Genomic DNA, 23,277 nt, shown 5'->3' on the forward strand with positions numbered 1-23,277 from the left:
CGAATTCTTTATGTAGAAAAAAAAAGTCTGCACTGTTCATTATGCCTTAGCTCTCATTTTTTAAAGCTAATGAGCTTCTTTGTGATTCTTCCCTCTTTTGCTTTGAAAAAAAGTTTAAAAAAAAAAAAAAAGTCTAATGGTTGGCAGAGCACTTCAAATTGTAATCTAAATCCCTTAATGAAGTTCAACCATTAATGGAATTATCGCAATATTAACTTCATGTCCATTTTCCCCATCCACATAATCTTTTAATAAAATTGGGATGGTGCAAAGGTAATACCAAAAGCTGTATTTTTCTCCACATGTAACGTTTTCCCTTTAAAAAATTCTTTGACACATTTTGGTGTCTTTTACCAAATACCTATTTGAATCACTCTTATTCACATCACTCCCTCTCACTTTTATTCTTCTGTACTATTAGATTTAGCTTTGATCTTTCCTTTTCTTTCTGTCCTTGCTCTACTACATTCAGCTGCAAAATAGCAAGAAGGATGTTTGTTTAACTAAAGCATGCTAACTAGGTCTTTCTATCACTAGATTTCCCTTCTTTCTACTACTGCTCGGTGGATATTTCTTTTTGATCTAAATTTAATAGGCTGCATTCTGTTCCCTTGAAAAATATATTTTCCTAGACGTTCCATAGTAGTCGTGAATAACAACAAGTTGATAAGTTAAATAGAAAAACTTTAGAATTTAAATTCTACTCTTTGCCACAAAACCTTCCACCAAAAATTCTTCCTATTTATGATGAAAATTCCAGATTTTATCAGCTTTACTGGTTTGCATTAACTTTTATAGTAGAAAAACATTTTTAAAACTGGAAGATTGTTTCAACTGCACTGGCAGATTCTGCTTATTATTATATTTTCACTATTTAAATAGCAGATTAAATTTTTACACAGTTGAAGGTCAAACTATGTTCCAGTAGAACTGCAAGACTGCAATAGTTTAATTGGCAGAAAATAAAAATAATCAGTTAATTAATCCACAGAAGACCAAAGAGATGAATGAAAACTAAAATATTGCAGATGGAATTTTGTTCTGGCAAATAATAGCTTTCACTTATTAGATTCTGGCTTTTAAAAAAAAATCCTTTTATATCTTTAAAAAAAAGGCATCTAGTTTGATGGTCTGCAAATGTACTAACCTTTTTCTTCCACCTTTTTTCCTCTGATTCCTGGAAACTGTGGACAAGCCCTGCTGTTTCCTTGACAAGATTTTTTCAGAATGGTTTGCCATTGCCTCCTTCTTAAGGTTGAGATAAACACTGGCTAAAGGTCACCCAGCTGACTTCATGCATAAGGCAGGACTAGAATTTGTCGTATCTTGATTTTTTAACTTGATGATTTAACTGCTACACCCAACTGGCTCTTGATTAATAACTTTTTAAAAGTCTCTAATCCAGGGGTGTTAAACTTGATTTCATTGAGGGCCATATCAGGGTCCTATGAGTATTTGACCTTGGGAGGGCAGGTAGGCATGGCCAGCTTGACGTCAACCCTCTGCCAGTGAAAACTAAGCTCGGGAGGGCTACCTGTAGCCCTCCCAAGCATCATTTTCACTGGCAGAAGCATGTCAGCAAAAGTGGGTCAGTCCTTTGCTGTTTCCAGGGTGGCCCTGCTGGCCAGATCTAAACACCTTGAGTTTGATATTTTTTTCCAAATATTGTTATAATTGTTATAGAATTAAGGTGGTTTATTACAGAAAAACTATTTAACCAATTAAGTTATAAGAAATCAGTTAAAGTCATAGAAAAATATGAAACTACATGATGTTATAGAGGAAAATAGATAACGGTTATAGTATCAGTAAGATAAGTTAAGAATTAGAAACTAAAATAAAGTAAGGAGGCTGATAAAAAACCAACGTTTGTAGTAGCAAAGTAAAAAGGTTATGAAATATTATAATATATATAAATTTTGTTTGTCTGTTTGTTTAAATTTACAGGCTGCCCTTCTCCAAGTGGACTCAGGGCGGCATACAAGAATAAAAAGACACAATAATATATGAATCTATCTATCTATCTATCTATCTATCTATCTATCGCTCTATCGATCTATCGATCTATCGATCTATCGATCTATCGATCTATCTATTTAATTCGACTTCCATGCCGCCCAATCCTGAAGGATGCAGGCTTACAATAACATAAAAAATACAAATACAATAAAAAAGAAGTCAAATGTAAAAGTCTAAAGCTATAAAACCCCAGTTAAATCCCACAGTTTAACTTTCCAATCAACATATATGTATACCATTCACACAATTTGGCCATGATAGATGTCAATTCATGGCCTCTAAGCTGCGGAAGGCCAGTAGGGTGGGGCAGTACGGATGTCAGAGGGAGTTGGTTCCATAGAGCTGGGGCAGCAACAGAGAAGACCTTCCCCCATGGCCCACCCAGCTCTACATTGCTTAGTTGACAGGACCTAGAAGAGGCCAACTCTGTGTGCTTCTATAGGTCTCTGGGTGGTATATGGCAAGAGACGGTCCCGGAAATAGTCTGGCCCTAAGCCATGTAGGGCTTTATAGGTAATAGCCAACACCTTGAATTGTGACCGGAGACTAATAGGAAGCTAGTGCAGCTCACGCAGCGTAGGTATTATACGTGGCTGCATTCTGGACTATTTGCAGTCTACGAACACTCTTCAAGGGTAGCCCCATGTAGATATGGGACTAAATATATGAATAATATTTAGGATAAAATTGTGCAAAGTTTAAAAATGACAAGTACAAATGCAATAACAAAAACAGGGAAGAAAACAACATTAAACCCAGCTGTAATTTCCCCTGCAACCCTTGTACAAAGTTCAATTGAGACAATATTAGGATTTGATAAAAGAAGCTCAATAATCAATATGCAGAGCATACAGTTAAGTAATTATTTTCAGTATTGATGTATATAGGAGCAAGTGATATTTTTGTAAGGTAGGAAGATGGCATAGTGGTGATTGGGTGACAGAATTTCTCCCCTGCCTATGTCTTGATATCAACCAGGAACCTTTCAGCTGCCTCCTGTTAGGAAAGATTTGTGGTCAGTGTACTTTCTTTCTTTCTTTCTTTCTTTCTTTCCTTCCTTCCTTCCTTCCTTCTTTCTTTCTTTCTTGTTTTCTTTCTTTCCTTCTTTCCTTCCTTCCTTCCTTCCTACTTTCTTTCTTTCTTTCCTTCCTTCTTTCTTTCTTTCTTTCTTTCTTTTCTTCCTTCCTTCCTTCCTTCCTTCTTTCTTGTTTTCTTTCTTTCCTTCCTTCCTTCCTACTTTCTTTCTTTCTTATTTTCCTTCCTTCCTTCTTTCTTTCTTTCTTTCTTTTCTTCCTTCCTTCTTTCTTACTTTCTTTTCTTTCTTTCTTTCCTTCCTTCCTTCCTTCCTTCTTTCTTTCTTTCTTTCTTTCTTTCTTGTATTTATATGCCGCTCACTCCAAAAGGACTCAATGGAAAAGATATGGAAGTGTTTTGAACCTCTTGCCAATTACAAAAATGAGCACTGTGCTTCTCCCTGTTTTGTTTTGTTTTTAGATTCATCTGAAAGCACAACAGTGATATTATAAGCCTGGCCTCATACAAAATTTGGTGCCACACTATAAAAAAAACTTTGTCCTGTCTGTGTGCTGAATGAACTTCTGTAGATATAAGATACAAAGCATTACCTCACAAAGATCTGAGGGGGTGAACACAGTCTGTGTTGCTTGATCTTCTCAAAACATCAGTTTCCGAATCCAAAACAGGTGGGTGTTTATTTTTAAAGCATTGGCATTCTTGGTTTCCCAATCAATGTGTCCATTACATCTATCAGGTGCCAATGTAAGAGCTCTTTAGAACAAAGATTTCATTATTTATCATCTAGTGCTTTCCCCATAAGCATTTCTTATAATTTGGACTAAAGCATTTCTTATAATTTGGACTAAAGTCCAAATTTTTTGGCACTAGTTTTCATGAGGGAGAGATTATTTTCATGAAAATATTTCTGAAAAGAGTCATTGATTTTCATCAAAGGTATGTTCTTCTGTGATATAACTTGCCTACTTGCCAGTTTAAAGTTCAATTAATATATGAATACTAAACTTCTGAATTAGGGAAAAAATGTGATGTGGGCATGGCAGCAGATCATTTTCTCTTATTTGAAAAATGCAATAAAATCAGAAAGTTAAGGAAAAACTAAACACACCCACATGCAAACACACACACACACAACTTGTTTCATTGCTTGCATTCAAATTTTCATGATGTAATTTCACTAGGATTGTTTGTCAATAACTGTTCACTTCAGTTGCTAAACTTCAACTGAAATGGTGAGTCTGCTAAATATACTTGCTTCATATTTTAGTGCTTAGATTCCAGTTTTTATTTCCCAAGCGTGTGTTAACTGGACTGCTTGCTCAGGATGCTTTCTCTACATATATAGAGGTACTTTTACCTACAAATGCCTCTACCTACAAACTTTTCTAGATAAGAACCGGGTGTTCAAGAATTTTTTGCCTCTTCTCAAGACCCATTTTCCACTTAAAACCCAAGCCTCTGAGACTGTAACCGGAAAAGGCAGGGAGAAGCCTCCGTGGGGCCTCTCTAGGAATCTCCTGGGAGGAAGCAGGGCCGGAAAAAGTGGGGAGAAGCCTCAGTGGGGCCTCTCTATGAATCACCTGGGAGGAAACAGGGCCTCCACCCTCCCTGTAGTTTCCCCAATTGCACACATTATTTGCTTTTATATTGATTCCTATGGGAAAAATTGCTTCTTCTTACAAACTTTTCTACTTAATGTTCTGCCTGACTGGGCACTTAAGAACCTGGTCACAGAATGAATTAATTTCATAAGTAGAGGTACAACTGTATATGCATATATATATATATATGTTTTCGTAGATTTTCACGGGTACAGGTATGATGGTCTTGGTATATTCGGGTTTCTTCCCGTGTAGGATTTGGAATTTTCTGGCGACGTTTTGATGAGGCCCCACTCATCATCTTCAGGCTGGTGTTTCTGTCCTTGTTCTAAGGTGAACACTGTGAGACCTAACCTGCCTTCCTTCTATAAATACTGGTGGCTGGGTGTGGTTTGATGGCTCAGCAATTGCCTGCTGTTTAGAAACTTCCTGGTGAGTCAGTGGGGTAACATCTGGGGTCGTTGATGTAGCTGAAGTATGCTGATTAGTTAATGGTTGTTGATTAGGCAATTGCTGAGCCATCAAACCACATGCAGCCACCAGTATTTATAGAAGGAAGGCAGCTTAGATCTTGCAGTGTTCGCCTTAGAACAAGGACAGAAACACCAGCCTGAAGATTATATATATATAATCAATGCAAAACATTACACAGGGCAAAACCCGAACTCAGAACAATCTACATATATATATATATATATATATATATATATATATATATATATATATATATACACACACACACACACACACACACACACACACACATATATATATATATATATATATATATATATTTTTCGTAAATTTTCACGGGTACATGTATGTAGATTGTTCTGAGTTCGGGTTTTGCCCTGTGTAATATTTTGCATGTCTATGCGACGTTTCGGTGAAATCACATTCACCATCATCAGGCTGAAGTTCCAAGCTTCGTGCTGTTCCATTTTACAACAGCACGAAGCTTGGAACTTCAGCCTGATGATGGTGAATGTGATTTCACCGCCTACAATTTTTAAAAAAAAGATATTCCTAGATATTTCTTTATAGAGGAGGATTACATAAAGGTCAAAACCTATTTATTTAAAAATTCCTCCATTTATTTCAAATGAGAGAAAGTTATGTTCTGAAGATGCTTCCCAACAGTGACATAACCCAAATGGGAGCTCACACATACGGGAAAATTCCTAGGGCCCAATTTCTGTGAGATTCCAATATATCCGCATTAGTGAGCACACATGATGGTAATTACCAACTGTGACACTTTTGAAGTCAGCTGTTGCTTATAGATCTATATCTATAGTACAGATCTAGATAGGAGCTGGGATTTTTGGTTCAAGTTGAGAAAGAAACATCTTGAAATTGTTCAGGGCATATGAAAAATTAATTGAATCTCTCTGGACCGAAGCCTTCCCAAATGTTAAACTATCAAAATTGTTTGTTGTATCCTGCCTGAAAAGAGATAACCTGCTCCGTCTTTATAATCTACAGGGTTACTGAAATATATATAATGAAAAGCTGCCATAATCATGGAGCTTTGACCTTGAAGAAGTTTGATATAGACATGATGTCCTAAATCTCCATACAGATTTACTTCTGGCTTTCTTTCCTCTGCTGAGGGCTGAAATGAAAAGTTATATTACATTACATGGATTACTAATGGTGGATGAATAGTTAACCTAAGCCTTTTCTTGCTATTGTTCTTGCTAATGTTTCAAAATTCCAGACTTGGGGCTCAATCAATGAGTATTAGCAAATGAATCTCTAATGTATGCTTTGACCTCAAGATCAGGAAATTATGTTGGAAAGGCCAGCAAGGAAGAGGAACTGATTCTTGAGGCCTAGAGTTGATCTCTAACTTTGCTTCCATCATTATCTATTATTGGTTAGGACACTTATTCTTCTAACTCAGGGGTGCGCAGTAGGCAGGATCGGGTGGAATGCACTTCCACTGGCAGAAATGAAGATGTGTGCGCAGCTCCAGCTGATTGGTGGCTGTCACTTCCTGGATTACTGGTCTTGGCTCAGCTCTCCATTTTTTCCCCTGCTGCTGCTGCTGTGTCTGCGCTCCTTGCTTTTTTCCTCTTTCCTCCTTCCTGGCCTCGTATGAGCTTCCCTCTCTCCTGCCTGCCTCCCTTCCAGCCTCACACAGCTACCTCCCACCTGAAGTGCAAGCAGAAGGCATGGATGGAAGTGGCACTGGCAGCATTTATGCTTCTGGCAGCACCCGTTCGCCTAGCTACCCAGCCTGAGGCAGGGGGGCGACCCAGGAAGGAGAGCACGGGAAACACGAAGCAAATTGTCACCTCAGCGAGTGACACTGGTATTATTATTATTATTATTATTATTATTATTATTATTATTATTATTTAGATTTGCATGCCGGCCCTCTCCGAAGACTCGGGGTGGCTCACAACAATTATAAAACAGAATATAACAATGGAACAAATCTAATAATAAAATTATATAAAAACCCCAACAATTAAAAACCATACAGCACATACATACCAAACATAAAATATAAAGAAGCCTGGGGGAGATGTCTTAATTCCCCCATGCCTGGTGATATAGGTGGGTCTTGAGTAACTTGCGAAAGACAAGGAGGGTGGGGCCGTTCTAATCTCCAGGGGGAGTTGATTCCAGAGGGCCGGGGCCACCACAGAGAAGGCTCTTCCCCTGGGACCCGCCAAATGTCATTGTTTGGTCAACGGGACCCAGAGAAGGCCAACTCTGTGGGACCTTATTGGCTGCTGGGATTCGTGCGGTAGAAAGCAGTTCTGGAGGTATTCTGGTCCAATGCCATGAAGGGCTTTAAAGGTCATGGTTATAAGTCAAGGACTTAACAGTTCCCTTGAACAATGCTGATCATTCAAGCCACTCCCACCTGATCACATGGCCAGCAAGCCACTCCCACCCCAGTCACATGACCATTAAGCCACACCCACAAAATAAGCCACACCCACAGTGTGGCAGTAAAATTTTTGGCTGCCCATTACTGATCTAACTGTTGTTCTAATCCTGATTTCCTGACTGCATAACCAGATGGTTGGCTAGCTTGATGTGATGAGTAACATAGCTGGAAGATGCTAGAGGGAGAAGACTTATATAAAACCTTCATTTGGAATAATTTGATATATAATATCAATAATATAATATCAATTTGTCTATGTAGAAAAAAGAGATAACTGTTAAGTGGGAGAGATTTCAACTTCTTGACCTTACTGTGATAACTTCTAAGAAATTTGCATATATCTGCATAAGGCATAAATAACATGTCCTTGAGTGATCATTTTTCTAGTGGTCTCCAGCCCTTACTTTCCATTTCCATAAAATCCTAGGGGAGAATAACATGATTGGGAAGTGTGAGCAGCTTGGACTTCAAAGTGATGGAAAGATACATATTGTTGAATATTCTAGATTTCATTTGGAATGGACTTGACAAGATTACTTCAAACAAGCTGAAATATGTACATTTTGGAAGATAAAAAAACGAATGTCTTTAAGTAAAATTCCAGGCGCTTAACATTTTTATTAGTTCATTTGATCATAGTTCTATTCTGCTAATTCTGGCACAGTGGGGAAACTAGAAATAATAGGAACAAGGGGCCATCAAATCTGGGGAGACAGCTAATGGCTTGCAGGAATTCCAGATGTACCAGGAGAGTGAATAATAGATAGAAATAATGGCAGAAGAAGGCAACATTAGAGGAAGAAAGAGGCTGACGTATAGAGTAAGAAGACCAGGAAAATTAAGAAGTTTTCTTCCCCCATGAGATACACTTTTGGCATTTTCTACTTTTTCTATGACTCCAAAGGCTTGAGATCTTGCATCAATTTTCTTCCCAGGGAAGTTGTAACTTATTTTTTGGGAGGTTGCAAAATATTCTGAGTACAGGTAGGCCTTGATTTACAATGCTTAGTGAACCTTCAAAGTTGCAATGATGCTGAAAAAATGACTTGTATTGGGTCCTTAAAACCATCACAGCATCCCCAGGGTTACGTGATCAAAATTTGACAATCTGCAGATATTCATTAGTTTATCCAGGTCTATTTGTTGGTTCATTCCAAAAGCTAAAATTCTATGCATTTGTACTCACAAATCCAACTGAATTCAGTGAGATTTATTGTATTTTTGGAGTATAAGATGCACCTTAGTTTTTGGGGAGGAAAAAAGGGAAAATAATCTGCTTACCAGATATTCATCTGCTAGCATCCTTAGTCTTGTCAGCTTCAGCACTATTTTATCCCCTGGTTAGGGCTTTAAAAAACCTTATTTGGAGAGAGTAACAATGAAAAAGCTTGCAAGGCAGTAAGAGCTGGGAAAATCATTAGCACTTCGCTAGTGTTGGAAAGAAACATATGTAGAAAGTAGAGTAATGGGGGGGGGGGAAACCTGCTTGGAAGACTTAGGGCTTCAGAAAGATTCTTCACAAAGAATAACAATCAAAGAGCTTGTAAGAGCTGGGAACATTGTTAGGACCTGATTAGGGCTGGAAAGAAACATTTGGAGCAAGTTTTGAGAACCCTACAAATACAGTAAAACACTCTTCACAGAGAATAACAATGAAAGAGCTTGCAAGTTGGTAAGAGCTGGGAACATCGTTAGCACCTGGTTAGGGCTGGAAAGAAATTTATTCAGAGCAAGTTAGAGCAATGAAAAAAAACCTGCAAAGACTTAGGGCTTGGAAAACATTCTTTGCAAAGAGTAACAATGAAAGAGCCTGCAAGGTAAGTGCTGGGAAGATCATTAGCACCTGGTTAGGGCTGGGGGGAAAAAGCTTCGGAAAACAAAATCTACATTTAGAATATAAGACGCACCTGAATTTTAAATCTCTTTTAGGGAGGAAAAAGGTGTGTTTTATACTCCCCAAAATACGGTAATTCCTTGTTTGGGATATATGGTAATCATTATGTCCCTGAATTTGAAATTAGGTTCCTACAAAGATTTTGGGGATTTAGTCATTACTCAGCATCATGTATTGATGTGACCGCTGGCAAGTTGAAATAAAAGAGAGGCAAACAAGTTATAAACAAATAGCTGTGCTTGGTGCGTTAATGCTCCTAAGTGCTTCCAGAGAGAGAAAGATAAAAGGAGATGAGGTTCAATAGGATCTTACTTGGCTGATTATTATATACGATCAAATCAATGTCAACTCTTAACAGCCACTTAGCTAGATTTTCTACATGATGATCTGCCCCTAACCTGCTCTTTCAAGTCTCCCACAGTCAAAGTAACTGAATCTGTTCACCTTGCTGTTCATCCTCTTCTGCTCCTTTCTTGTACCTTCCCAGCATTAGAGCCATTTCCAGAGTGTTAAGTGTTCTCAATCTGAGTATTGTATTGGCAGTTCTGTGTTAGCAAAAACTTCAGAAGAGAAGGATTTAGGGGTAGTGATTTCTGACAGCCTCAAAATGGGTGAGCAGTGTGGTCGGGCAGTAGGAAAAGCAAGTAGGATGCTTGGCTGCATAGCTAGAGGCATAACAAGCAGGAAGAGGGAGATTGTGATCCCCTTATATAGAGCGCTGGTGAGACCCCATTTGGAATACTGTGTTCAGTTCTGGAGACCACACCTACAAAAAGATATTGACAAAATTGAACGGGTCCAAAGATGGGCTACAAGAATGGTAGAAGGCCTTAAGCATAAAACGTATCAGGAAAGACTTAATGAACTCAGTCTGTTTAGTCTGGAAGACAGAAGGAAATGGCGGGACATGATCGAAACATTTAAATATGTTAAAGGGCTAAATAAGGTTCAGGAGGGAAGTGTTTTTAATAGGAAAGTGAACACAAGAACAAGGGGACACAATCTGAAGTTAGTTGGGGGAAAGATCAAAAGCAACATGAGAAAATATTATTTCACTGAAAGAGTAGTAGATCCTTGGAACAAACTTCCAGCAGACGTGGTTGGTAAATCCACAGTAACTGAATTTAAACATGCCTGGGATAAACATATATCCATCCTAAGATAAAACACAGGAAATAGTATAAGGGCAGACTAGATGGACCATGAGGTCTTTTTCTGCCGTCAGTCTTCTATGTTTCTATGTTTCTATGTTTCATATAATGTTGTCTAAAGAAAGATAATTTGAACCTGGTCATTTGTGCCTCAGGTGAGAAATCCAGGTTGATTCGATTGATAATCTGTTTGTTTATTTTCTTGACTGTCCAAGATATTCTTAGGTGTCTTCTTCAACAATGACTACACTGTAAACTTACCAAACACACACGGACAAGAAGAAATAATCACAACCCAGACTATATCAGTGAAATATCAAGACTATATCAGCAGGGGTTTGCTTTTCAGGAGAGCTTTCCAGGCCGTTGAAGTATTTGTGGCAGATTTTTGGATGTCCATCAAATGAATTGTTGCAGACGGGACAACAGTGCCAAGTTTCTTTGCTCTTGGCTAAATGTTGACAATGTATCCAGTTCAAATTGCAGTCTCATTATTCGGTCCTTGCACTTGCTGCCTTTCCTAAAATAATTTTCCTGATTTTATGAATAATGAATCAGATTACATTCATTATTTTATCAAAGGCAAAGATCATTCATTCATTCAATTTATATGACTGCCTGCTGCAAATTCAGGACTAGCAAACCATAATCTCCAACAGCATAAAAAGATAAAGCAGTACAGAGGCAACAGTGCACACAAATTAAGTGCTCTATTGCAGTGATGGCGAACCTATGGCACTTCAGATCGTGCAGAATGCAGCTGCGAGAGCTATCATGGGCTTTCCTAAATATGCCCATGTTACTCCAACACTCCGCAGTCTGCATTGGTTGCCGATCGGTTTCCGGTCACAATTCAAAGTGTTGGTTATGACCTATAAAACCCTTCATGGCATCGGACCAGAATATCTCCGGGACCGCCTTCTGCCGCACGAATCCCAGTGACCAGTTAGGTCCCACAGAGTTGGCCTTCTCCGGGTCCCGTCGACTAAACAATGTCGTCTGGCGGGACCCAGGGGAAGAGCCTTCTCTGTGGTGGTCCCAGCCCTCTGGAATCAACTTCCCCCAGATATTAGAGTTGCCCCCACCCTCCTCGCCTTTCGCAAGCTCCTCAAAACCCACCTCTGTCGTCAGGCATGGGGGAATTGAAATTTTCCCTTCCCCCTAGGCTTATAGAATTTATACATGGTATGTTTGTATGTATGATTGGTTCTTTAAATTGGGGTTTTTTAGATTATTTTTAATATTAGATTTGTTTACATTGTCTTTTTATTGTTGTTAGCCGCCCCGAGTCTGCGGAGAAGGGCGGCATACAAATAAATAAGTAAGTAAGTAAGTAAGTAAGTAAGTAAATAAATAAATAAATATCTGCTGGCACAGGAGCCATTGCCCTGGTTCGGCTTCAGTGTGCATGTGTTCTCCAGTCAGCTGATTTTTAGCTCACACGGAGGCTGTGGGAGGGCATTTTCAGCTACCAGAGGGCCTCTGGGTTGTGGGAAAGCATTTTCATCCTCCCCAAGCTCTAGGGAAACTTCTGGAGCCTGGGGAGGGTGAAAAACAGGCCTACCGGGCCCACCAGAAGTTAGGAAACAGGCCATTTCCAGCCTTCAGAGGGCCTCCTGGTGGGGGAGAGGGATGCCATTTTCATCCTCCCCAGGCATTGAATTATGTGTGTGGGCACTCTCTCATGAACGATGCCGCTTTCGGTACCTGAGGGAAAAAAGGTTCACCATCACTGCTCTATTGTATCGAGCTAGGTAGCTTCTGGAAAGAAAAGAAACAAACAAACTGTGGTCTGATTATGATACTGTATAAGAGGAGAACATGGAGCACAAGCTTCAGGTTCCTGCTTTGCCATTTGTCTCTTTGACAAGTTCAAGCCTTGACAACATGCTCTTGCAGCAGGTTCTGACCAGTTCTGGAGAACCAGTAGTGTTCTGTGTATGGCCCTCGGAGTGAACCCTTTGACTCAAAAAGTCCCTTATTGCATGGTAAAATCACACTATTTATTTATAAAAGCACACACAGTGAAAAGCAGATTTAAAATGGCAAGGAAAAAGGGAGCTATTTCTCTCTCCAGAACGAAGCATCTACAAGGTCTGGGAAAGGCACCAAACTCGGCCCCTATGGCATTCCTTAGATAACAAAGTCTATTAATCATCCAAGAATATGAAGCAGCTCAACAAACTCCCGGGCAAAAAACATCCAGCAGAGAATGTCTTTTTCTGAGGCAGCAATCATGGTTTTGAAACCTTTTTCAAGCACACCTCCACTCTAAAACCTCTTCCATTGAACAGCATTGAAATCTCACACCTAATTACCCAAGATCCTTTGCTGTTATACTGCCTGGAAGTGACATCGCACCCCAAAGAGACTAAGGCTGTAAGCTAATATCTTTTACTATGCAACTCCTCTTGCCTTTTCAGCAATATCCTTTAGCGAGGATGTTATTCACTGATTATCCACTCTAATGTCTTCCTCATCCTCGAGCACTCACCACAGGTAGTGGAAATTTTGAGTAGTTCTGAGAACCAGTAGCAGAGGAGTTTGAAAGAACCAATACCACCTCTGACAGGCGAGTTCTCATGAGGTCATTATTTGGGACAGAGAACAAATCTGGACAGGGAGTCAAATGCTTTTGTGTCTCAGATACAGATAGGCCTCAACTTACAACCATGTGTTTAGGGTTAGTTCAAAGTTACAACAGCACCGGAAAACATGATCTATTACCATTTTTCAGACTTACAAATGTTGCAGCACCCCTATGGCCTGGTTATGTGATTAAAATTCAGACCCTTCACAACCGGCATGCATTTATGAGGGTTGCAATGTCCTAGAGTTGTGTGACCAACTTTAGCTACCTTCTGACAAGCAAAGTCAACGAAAAATCCAGATTCGCTTTTAAAAAGTGTCCTAGTAACTGAACAATGGCATGATTCACTTAAGAACTGGCAAAGAAAAGTCAAAGAAAAGTCATAAAATGAAGCAAGATTCATGGAACAATTGTCTTGCTCAGCAACATAAAATTTTGGGCTCGAATGTGGGGAAACCTAAGAAGCAGTATTAGTAATAAAGAAGCCATATAAGATTCATTTGTATGAACCAAAACTTGGTTACAAAATTTGCAGACAAATGGATCTGTATTGCCTCCTAGTGGCAGAAAGTGGAAGTGACTAACTGTTCTTTGTACAAAAACCCATTGGGTTAGATTTAGCAATTTTGTCCCTCAGTAATATTCTCCCTTTTTAAAAAGGCTTTCAGTTTATGCTCTGGAGATTAGCTGCAGGGCATTTTCCAATGTAAAGCGTTTAAATGAAAATTAGAATTCATCTGTCATTACTATAATAGCGAATTGGAAATGTAATTATCTATTGCGCCAACAAAAAGGTTACCAGATATAATATTTAACCCCAGTGAAAAAAAACCCATGAACTTTTTAATAGGAAGAAAAGAGGAAATAAGAGAAATAGGAGGAAGAAGGAATGAAAGCATGTGAATAAAGAGTCCAAGAAGATAGAAGAAAGGTAAAGAAGGAATTATGTTGCAGTCTTATCTTATGGGGTGAGGAAGAGGTACACACAAGTAGTCCTCTAGTTATTACCATTTGTTTCACCCTTATACTATTCCTTGTATTTTATCTTAGAATGGATATATGTTTATCCCAGACATGTTTAAATTCAGTTACTGTGGATTTACCAACCACGTTTGCTGGAAGTTTGTCCCAAGCATCTACTACTCTTTCAGTAAAATAATATTTTCTCACATTGCTTCTGATCTTTCCCCCAACTAAGCTCAGATTGTGTCCCCTTGTTCTTGTGTTCACTTTCCTATTAAAAACACTTCCCTCCTGAACCTTATTTAATCCTTTAACATATTTAAATGTTTTGATCATGTTCCCCCTTTTCCCTTCTGTCCTCCAGACCATACAGATTGAATTCATGAAGTCTTTCCTGATAAGTTTTATGCTTAAGATCTTCCACCATTTTTGTAGCCTGTCTTTGGACCCGTTCAATTTCATCATTATTATTAGTCATGACAGTACTGAATGAGGGGATTTGGAGTTCTGGCCATCACATCATCCTCATAGTCATGGGGTCATGAACTGGGTTTTCAGCATCTGGCTTGATATCACAAGGAGACAAGATCACAAAGTCACAATTTCTGATCTTCCCTACCAACTTCCCACAAGCAAGGTCAACAGGGAACTAGGTAGGAAGTGAGAAGTTGCATCCTGGTTTAGCAACCCACATTGTCCATGTTTACAGTGGCAACCAGGATTTCTGGAATCCACTATGACAATTCGCAATGCCTTCACAATGTGGCTACCTGATATTTCACTTTAGGACAATGTCACTTAGCAACTAAATTTCCTCTCCCAATTGTGGTCCTAACCTGAAGGCTACCTGTAACAACACCAAAAGGGTATTATGATTTGTAATTAAAAATGAAAAATGAGCATAAGCAATATATGACAAGGCTTTCCTATAGATATTGTTTCCTGATAAAGAACTGAGGAAATATTATTTAGAAAACATAATGTATTTGACCTCAAACATAATGTATTTGGGCTCGCATTTTCTGGTGTATTTATTTAGGTCAATGGGCTGCAATGTTTATTTCAAAAGACAGAGTAGTATGGCACAAATAAATGTTTATGCACTAATGTCTATCAATAGACCAGAGGTGATCAGTTAATTTAATTTTAATTGGTTTGCAGGGACAATATCTTAATTCTTGTGGGTTTAAAAAAAAATCTAGACATGCATGTGTGCATTTAATTGATCTTTATTCAAACAATATTAATAGGATAGGATAGGATAGGATAGGATAGGATAGGATGGGATAGGATGGGATGAGATTGGGATTAGGAATAGAACAGAACAGAACAGAACAGAATAGAATAGTTTATTTGGCTTTGTTATTGTTGTTGTTATTAATATTCAATTCAGTTCAGTCTGGGACTGGTAAAAACATAACAATTCAAGTTCTAATCAAAGATTTATTACGGTAGTGTCTGCATATATAGGCAGTTCCAAGTATGATGATGATGATAATAATAATAATACATGACATTTTATCTATGACTCCTCATCTTGGCATGAAATGTTTGTTGCTTTAACACAAGTACAAGCCTTGCATATTATGCATAGAAATTGTAACACAATTACAAGACATACATATTATGCACAGAAAGTGTAACACAGTTACAAGACTTACATAGTATGTTTTGAAACACAGTATGCATTCTTGCTTCTTTTCACTCAAATATATGAACTAGGTATGTTTATTCTAACAAACTAGGCATATTTAAATTAACAAACTAGGTATGTTTAGTTTAACAAAGAGAAGACTGGGAAGAGACACAATTGTAGTCTCCCTGGAAGGGCTGCTACAGTGAAGAGGGCATTATTCTGCATAGCACCTGAAGATGGGACAAAAACCAACATGTGAAAGGTCATCAGAAGAAGAGCCAACCTGAAATGAGAAATTTTCTGACAGTGAAAACTATTGAGCAGTAGAGCAGCTTACCTTCCGGATTTGTGGGTGCCCCATCATTGGAGGTTTTCGAGATAGTGTTGGACAACCATTTGTCCAATATTGAATTAGGATTCCTGCCTTGGGCAGTGAATTAGACAAGAAGACCTCCAAGTCTTTTCCAAACATATGATTCTATGTTTCTACCGTGCTTCCCCAAATATAAGACCCTGTCTTATAATTTTTTGAACTCTGAAATAAGCCTTATTGCCATGTACACAAAAACCTGATTGGGCTTATTATCAGGGGATGTCTTATTTTTGGGAAAACAGGGTACACCACCAAATTCAATACATGGTTAAGAACACTGAAATCACAACATGGGTAGAGTCCAGTGATGGGCTACCAAAATTTTTACTACCACACTGTGGGTGTGGCTCATGCATTTTGTTTCAATATCTTTCAGTGCAAATTGGGTGCTCTGGGGTGGAGCTCCAAATTTTGCTACCGGAACTGCATTCCTGACCGTTCCCGTAGGAGCCCATCACTGGTAGAGTCCCATTATTCTTTAGCAGGTTTTTCTCAGCTCTTCCCTTCTTAATATAACAAAGAAACAATTGACCAAGTCGCCTTACTTTTAAAGAAGGAGCAGGATAATCCAAATACACTCCCCTGTCAAGTGAATGCCCCTCCCTGCCTGATGTGTTTAGGTTGTATTTCCCATCTTAGAAACCAGGTCTCTCAAATTCCCAGGCTGCGGGCCAGATGCATCAAAACTGGCCATACCCAAGCCTGGTTTAGTGAAGGAGGGGAGTCCCAATATGTCACATGATGATGATTTAACAGTGAGTTTGACACCCCTGTCACACGATGGTGATCAGCCTTCATTCAGCAGATTAAAAGGTACCATTTTTTATATGCTAGTTAGTAAGTATGGCAGCTCCTCTTTATAGATAACGCAGAACTCACTCTCACCCTCCACGCCCTGCTTTTATTTTCACAAAATCTAAATTTATCATATTTAAATTTATTATATTTCTTCTCTGGTAATATTGATCTACTAACAAGAGCTTACAAAACATTTGTCAGCCTATCCTTGAATACAGCTCACCTGTTTGGAACCCACATTGTATAACTCACATTACAATTCAGTTGAGAGAATCCAGAAATATTTCACTCCTCTTCTTACAACAAAATACCTTACTTCGCCAGATGTGAAATTCTCCAATTACAACTCCAACGTCTCCGTTCTGACTTACAGTAACTATTGTTCATAAAATCATATACTAAAATGTCATACCTTTTAGCGAATTCTTCACCTTCAACAACAACAACACACGAGCATGTAACAGATTTAAACTAAATGTCAACTGCTCCAAACTAGACTGCAAAAAATACTTCAGCAACAGAGTAAACAATGCCTGGAATGCTCTACCTTACTCTGTGGTTTCTACCCCAAACCCCAAAACTTTTAACCTCAGATTATCTACAATTGACATCTCCCCCTTTCTAAGGGATTTGTAAGGGGCGTGCATAAGCGCACCATCGTGCCTACCGTCCCTGTCCTAAAGCTCTATTGTCTTCTATCATTACTTTTTTTATCATTACCTACCTAATGTTTATTTCTACAAATTACCATCCTATTATTGTTTAGATAGATAGATAGATAGATAGATAGATAGATAGATAGATAGATAGATAGATAGATAGATAAGCAAGCAAGCAAGCAAGCAAGCAAGCAAGCAAGCAAGCAAGCAAGCAAGCAAGCAAGCAAGCAAGCAAGCAAGCAAGCAAGCAAGCAAATTTGGTCTGATGCTTAAGGTACCAGATTGGAACTGGTTCTCCTTTAGACTGAGAACTCTTTGGCCAGCCATATTGTCTCAGCTCCAGGAAGGAAGCAATGGCAAACCAGTGCTGAAATCTTGGCAAAAAAGCTGAAGACAAGTTGTCAGGAATCAGACTGACTCAAAGACACACAAGAAAAGACATCACTAGGTGGCAGCAAACAGATACAGAAAACTAACTAGTGAACTAACTGAACTTTATCAGGGACATCTGGTAATCCTGATCAATACGGGGTGTAACCTTATAAGAAAGGGCTGTTCATGTCCACTATGTTGGGCCACTATTGTGGCACATAACAGATAATAGATGGATAATTTGTTCATACTACCAAATAAATAAATAAAACCCACATAAGGTAGGATCTCATCACTATGACTAAAACTCTTATTTGCTTTCCTCCACCCAACTTCGGTCTTTCTCTCCCTTTTCTTTTTTGCCTTTTCATTTATAAGCTTTAGATAGTGATTATCCTGCTTTTAAAGGTAGTTCTTGACTTCTAAATGGTCACTTAGTGATCTTGAAAATTATAATGCCCAGAGTCTGCAAGGAATTTGGCGGCTTAGAAAATTAACTAACTGACTGACAAACAAACAAACAAAATAAATAACTCCCCCAAAGCTTCTTATGATCTGGTCTCAAAGTTCCAGTATTGCCCTCTGCCTGAGATGTTTGCAGTTGTTTACAAAGCTTCATGGCTATTTGAAGCACCTTGTGGTCACGCAATTGCAGTTTACAATGGTTTTGCCAGAAACTAAATTCTGCTTTCAAAATATACCCCATAGCAAACAATGGATTTACTATAATGATTGCAGGGGTCACTTAACAATCATCAGATTCACTTTACAATCATTGCATTTGCTTAACAAACACATCCCCCAAAGTTATAAAATCAAGGCTGGTTATATGGTGATCCACTTTATGACTTTTATGACTTATGACTCTTAATCGCGGGGCTCAATTGCAATTGTAACTCAAGCACTACCTGTGTTAATTTTTTATTGTATATTATATCCAATGTACATATATTATATACATATATTGTAATATATACGATTCAACAGAAAAAACATATAACCCTTTCCTGGTACAAAGCTGAAGGGATTAGATACTGTAGCCTAGAGGTTAATTTTCTGCCTTATAAGGCAAAGGCTGCAAGTTCAAATCCCAGTGAGAGGGTATGGCTAGCTGATGAGGCCAGAACAAGGTCAAAATAGATCTATCCTAGTCTCCCTTAATTTTAAATTCAGCAAAAACATGTGACAATATTGTATATTGTATCCACAAAATCTAAATGTGAGAGAGCCAGTTTGGCCTAGGGCAGTGATGGCTAACCATTTTCCCCTTGAGTGCCAAAAGCATGTGTGCTATTGCACATGTTTGTGTGCCCACACCCATAACTCAATGCCCCCTCCACACTTCCTACACCCTGTGTATGTGTGGGTAATTCCACCTTGTGCTGTCCTGCCTCCCACATATGTGTGCACAATCCCCTTCTTCCGCTGCACTGTTTCTGGACTTCTGTTGGGCCCGGTAGGCCTGTTTCCCAACCGTCCCAGGCTCCAGAGAGTGAAAATGCCTCCTGCCCCCCCAGAGGCCCTCCAGAGGTTAAAAGTGCCCTCCCAGAGCCCCCATGCAAGCTGAAAATCAGCTGACTGGGACACACATGTGCACTGGAGCTGAACTAGGGCAATGGCTCATGTGCCGGCAGATATGGCTCCACATAACACCTGTGGCACATGTGCCATAGGTTTGCCATCACAGGCTTGAAAGCAGGAGACCATGAGTTCAAGTCCCACCTTAACCATGAAAGCAAGCTAGTGAGTTTGAGCTAGTCACACTCTCTCAGCCCAACCCACCTCACATAACCCACCTGTTATAGGGCAGTGATGGTGAACTTTTTTTCCTTGGGTGCCGAAAGAGTGTACGTGCGTGCTATCCCAGATGCACGAGTGCCCACACCCATAATTCAATGCCTGAGGAGGGCGAAAACAGCTTTCCCCACCTCCTGGAGGCCGAAAATGACCTATTTCCCAACTTCTGGTGGGCCTAGTTGTTCTGCCGGCATGTTTCAATTGCCTGTAATTACAGGGTAATTAGTCCAGGAAGACACACACCACACTATAAAAGGAAAACCCAAAAGTTCTGATAAACAGAAAAACAGAAATAGCTCCCTTTTTAAATGTCAAAAGGATTTTCTGGTACACACAAGGCACAGGTTAAATGCAATCCAATTGCTCACCCAATAACTGGGAAATTGAGTCCAATTCTAAAGTCCAGAGAGTCCACACACAATCTCGAACAGCACAAAAACCACGATCTTGATGAAACAATGAATCAGATAAACTGCCACAAGGCTAAACCAGCACGCTGTTCTTTTTATCTGTAGCACTAATTACAGCAGCCCCACCCAACCACAGGTGGCCTCATTTTCTCTTGTAATAATCCTTCAGTTGTTGTCTCCTATGCATCACTCTACGCATGCATGGATGTGTCATTAATTCTTGTTCAGAATCCAAGGATGATACAGATGATTGATCTCCTCCTGGGCTGTCTGCCAAACTCCCCTCTTCCCTGTCACTCACACTTTCTTGGTCAAAGGAGGCTTCGTCGGCAGATTCCATCGGGAGCAAAACAGTCCTGCAGTATGTGGATGTTTCCCCCACCTCCACCTCCACATTCCTTGGGACAGGAGCTGGGCCAGAAATAACCACAACACCAGTAGGCTCATGTTTCTCCCTCCCCAGGCTCCAAAGGCTTACCTGGTGCCCAGGGGAGAGTAAAAAATGCCTTCCACATCTCCCCAGAGTCTCTGTGAAAGCCAAATATCAGCTGGCCAGAACACGCATTCACATTGGAGCTAACCTAGCACAACTCATGTGCCAGCAGATATGGCTCCATGTGCCACCTGTGGCACCCATGCCATAGGTTTGCTATCACTGTTATGGGGAAAATAGGAGGGAGAAGTGTTGGACACGTTCACTGCCTTGAGTTATTTGTAAAAATAATAAAGGCAGGATACAAACAAACAAGCAAAAAGCAAACAAATAAAAGTTATTTGGGGGGCCTTATTTAATGACAAAGCAAATCACCAAACCAATAATGGTAACATGTGGATTTTAATAGTATTTGTAAGACAGGATGTATGCAGAATTCTGTGCACACCAAAACTGCACACATTTTAAAAATAATGCTATATGCATTAATTTATATAAATTAAAATTGTACTATATACTTTCATTTTAAATGAAATTTAATATTTTTTTCTCATTTAAGATGGCATGTTTTTGCTGTTTTTGTTTTATGATCCTGCACTTATATACAGTACATTCATAATTACTATAATCAAGATTTAGTGCAAGTTTTCTTGAGAGAGTTGTGAGCCATTTAGATGGCATAGGAATGAATCAATACTTTTTTTGCCAATGTGATTTTTACATGGAGAAGTCCTGTATTTTTGGTCTTTTATGTTTCCTTAAATTCCTCAAGAGCCATGACCTTTTTTTGAATGGACTCATATAAAATGAATGTATTCACTGTAGTCTTCTGGCAAAGTTTATCCAGTTAGACATTTTGCCTGATCCATGTGATCAAATTAACAAAAGGTTGCCTTTTCCATATGCTCCTATCTTATGTTAATCTCTGACATTTTAAACTAGGCTAGAGTTCATTTGCATTTGTATAGCCAAGGATTCACAGTCTGAAACTATTAAACCTAATTTTCTGGTCTTTTGATAAATATTTGCAGAGTTTTGCGATTCTGGTAATAAAACTGTTCACCTCTAGATTGTCTTGTCTCCTTGGGATGAGATAAAAGGATAAAAACGCTTAGAAGGAATTATACTGTGAATGGTTATGTAGAAAACATGTTTTTAACTGGCTTTTTCAACCTTAGCGACTTTAAGATGTGCAGAGTGCAACTCCCAAAATTCCTTGGCTGGCTATGGAATTCTGGAAGTTGAAGTCCATGTATCTTAAAATTGCTGAAGTTGAGAAACACTGGTTTAAACCCTGTCAATGCTATTTTGTTTATTTGTTTAAAAGTTATCTATGGCTGCGCATCTCAAGCTCAGGGTGGCTCATAACCATAGATCTATATAATATAAACCTTTAAAACAAACAGGTTTTTCTAATCTGGGATTTTACCATCAATATACTATGTTTGCATAGGATGCTAATTATGATTGATGATCTAATCTAATTTCCTAGGTTTACACATCACAAAGAATCATAAACCAACTTTAACTCAACCGGTAACGATTTATACCGACATGGCTACTTCACACAATTTATAACCTAACTGGTTTGGTTTTCTTAATAAACTCCATAGATCATCATTACCTTAGAAACTACTTTTGGCTTAGCAAACCCAGCCTTGTTTTGGTAAACCAAGATTAAGGAAATCAGAGAGGAGTGTGTAAATCTGGTTATTCTGTAAATTTGCTATGTTCAAAACAATAACAAAAAGAAGAACAAGGCTAGACTTAAGGAAAGACATTAGAGAAGATTGGGAAGAGGTAAAATAAAAGGTTTGCCGAAAACTGACTACATCTGCAAATTATAGTGTGTTTCAGCACCATGTTAATTAATGGTGTCTAGCTCAGATGTCACTTAGTGGTAGCCTATAGGCAAATGTGGGACATGATTAACGGTACAGACACCTAAGTGATCTAATCAGCAAGTCTTCACTTAGCCAAAAGCTTTAACTAGGATACTAAGGGGTATCCAAATGTTTCTGATTTCTAAAAAAAAAAAGTGTGAATTAGCTCAAGGGCCCACATGCCCCTCTGCAGCTCTTCAAACAGATTTTTGGAAATGAATATCAGCCACAGGAGGCTGCTAATGTGAAAGGAGGGATGATAATTGAGAAGAAGGAAGGCTGTTTCCCCTTCTTCCTTTTTCCCCCACCGAAAAATAAAAAAAATAAAAATCCCTTCCCTTATTGCCCTCCCCCCCCCCCCCATACACACATCTCGGACAAAGAAAGAAATATTTAATTAAGACAAGCAGGTCTTGCGGCAAAATAAACTTAGTTATTTTTAACACATGCTGCCCTGTTCCAATTTGCTCTACTCCGCTTACAAAAATATAATTCCATGCAGCAAGAGTGGTTCAACCAATTAAAACCACAAGATAGGCAGTAGAAACAACATAAAAAGGTTTTTAAAAAATAGATGTTTTGATAAAGGCTAGAGCTGAGTTTCTTACACTTCTTTGCTGCCATCTAGTGGCCATCTGGTTTTTGCAGTCCAAATATGCCCCTTTTTTTACATTTTCAGCCCCTGCTAAACTGTAATAAGGAATAGACTGTTTGATATCTACTGGCAAATTATTCCTGCAATGCAAAAAAAATAATGA

At 38.9% G+C, this 23,277-nt stretch overlaps 1 long non-coding RNA gene across 3 annotated transcripts in view; it reads left to right on the top strand.

The window, feature by feature from the left end:
* Positions 1 to 23,277, top strand: part of LOC139167761 (uncharacterized) — a 150,936-nt gene that overhangs the window by 93,651 nt on the left and 34,008 nt on the right. For 2 of the 3 annotated variants that reach the window (XR_011559188.1, XR_011559187.1), the window contains exon 5: positions 3,514 to 3,722. This is a non-coding gene — a long non-coding RNA (uncharacterized lncRNA). Of the gene's footprint in view, positions 1 to 3,513; positions 3,723 to 7,987; positions 8,648 to 23,277 lie in introns of those variants that run through there. The other variant, XR_011559186.1, reaches the window with a different exon arrangement.

The sequence above is a fragment of the Erythrolamprus reginae genome, chromosome 5 (assembly GCF_031021105.1).
Source record: "Erythrolamprus reginae isolate rEryReg1 chromosome 5, rEryReg1.hap1, whole genome shotgun sequence".
In the NCBI taxonomy this organism is placed as follows: Eukaryota; Metazoa; Chordata; class Lepidosauria; order Squamata; family Dipsadidae; genus Erythrolamprus; species Erythrolamprus reginae.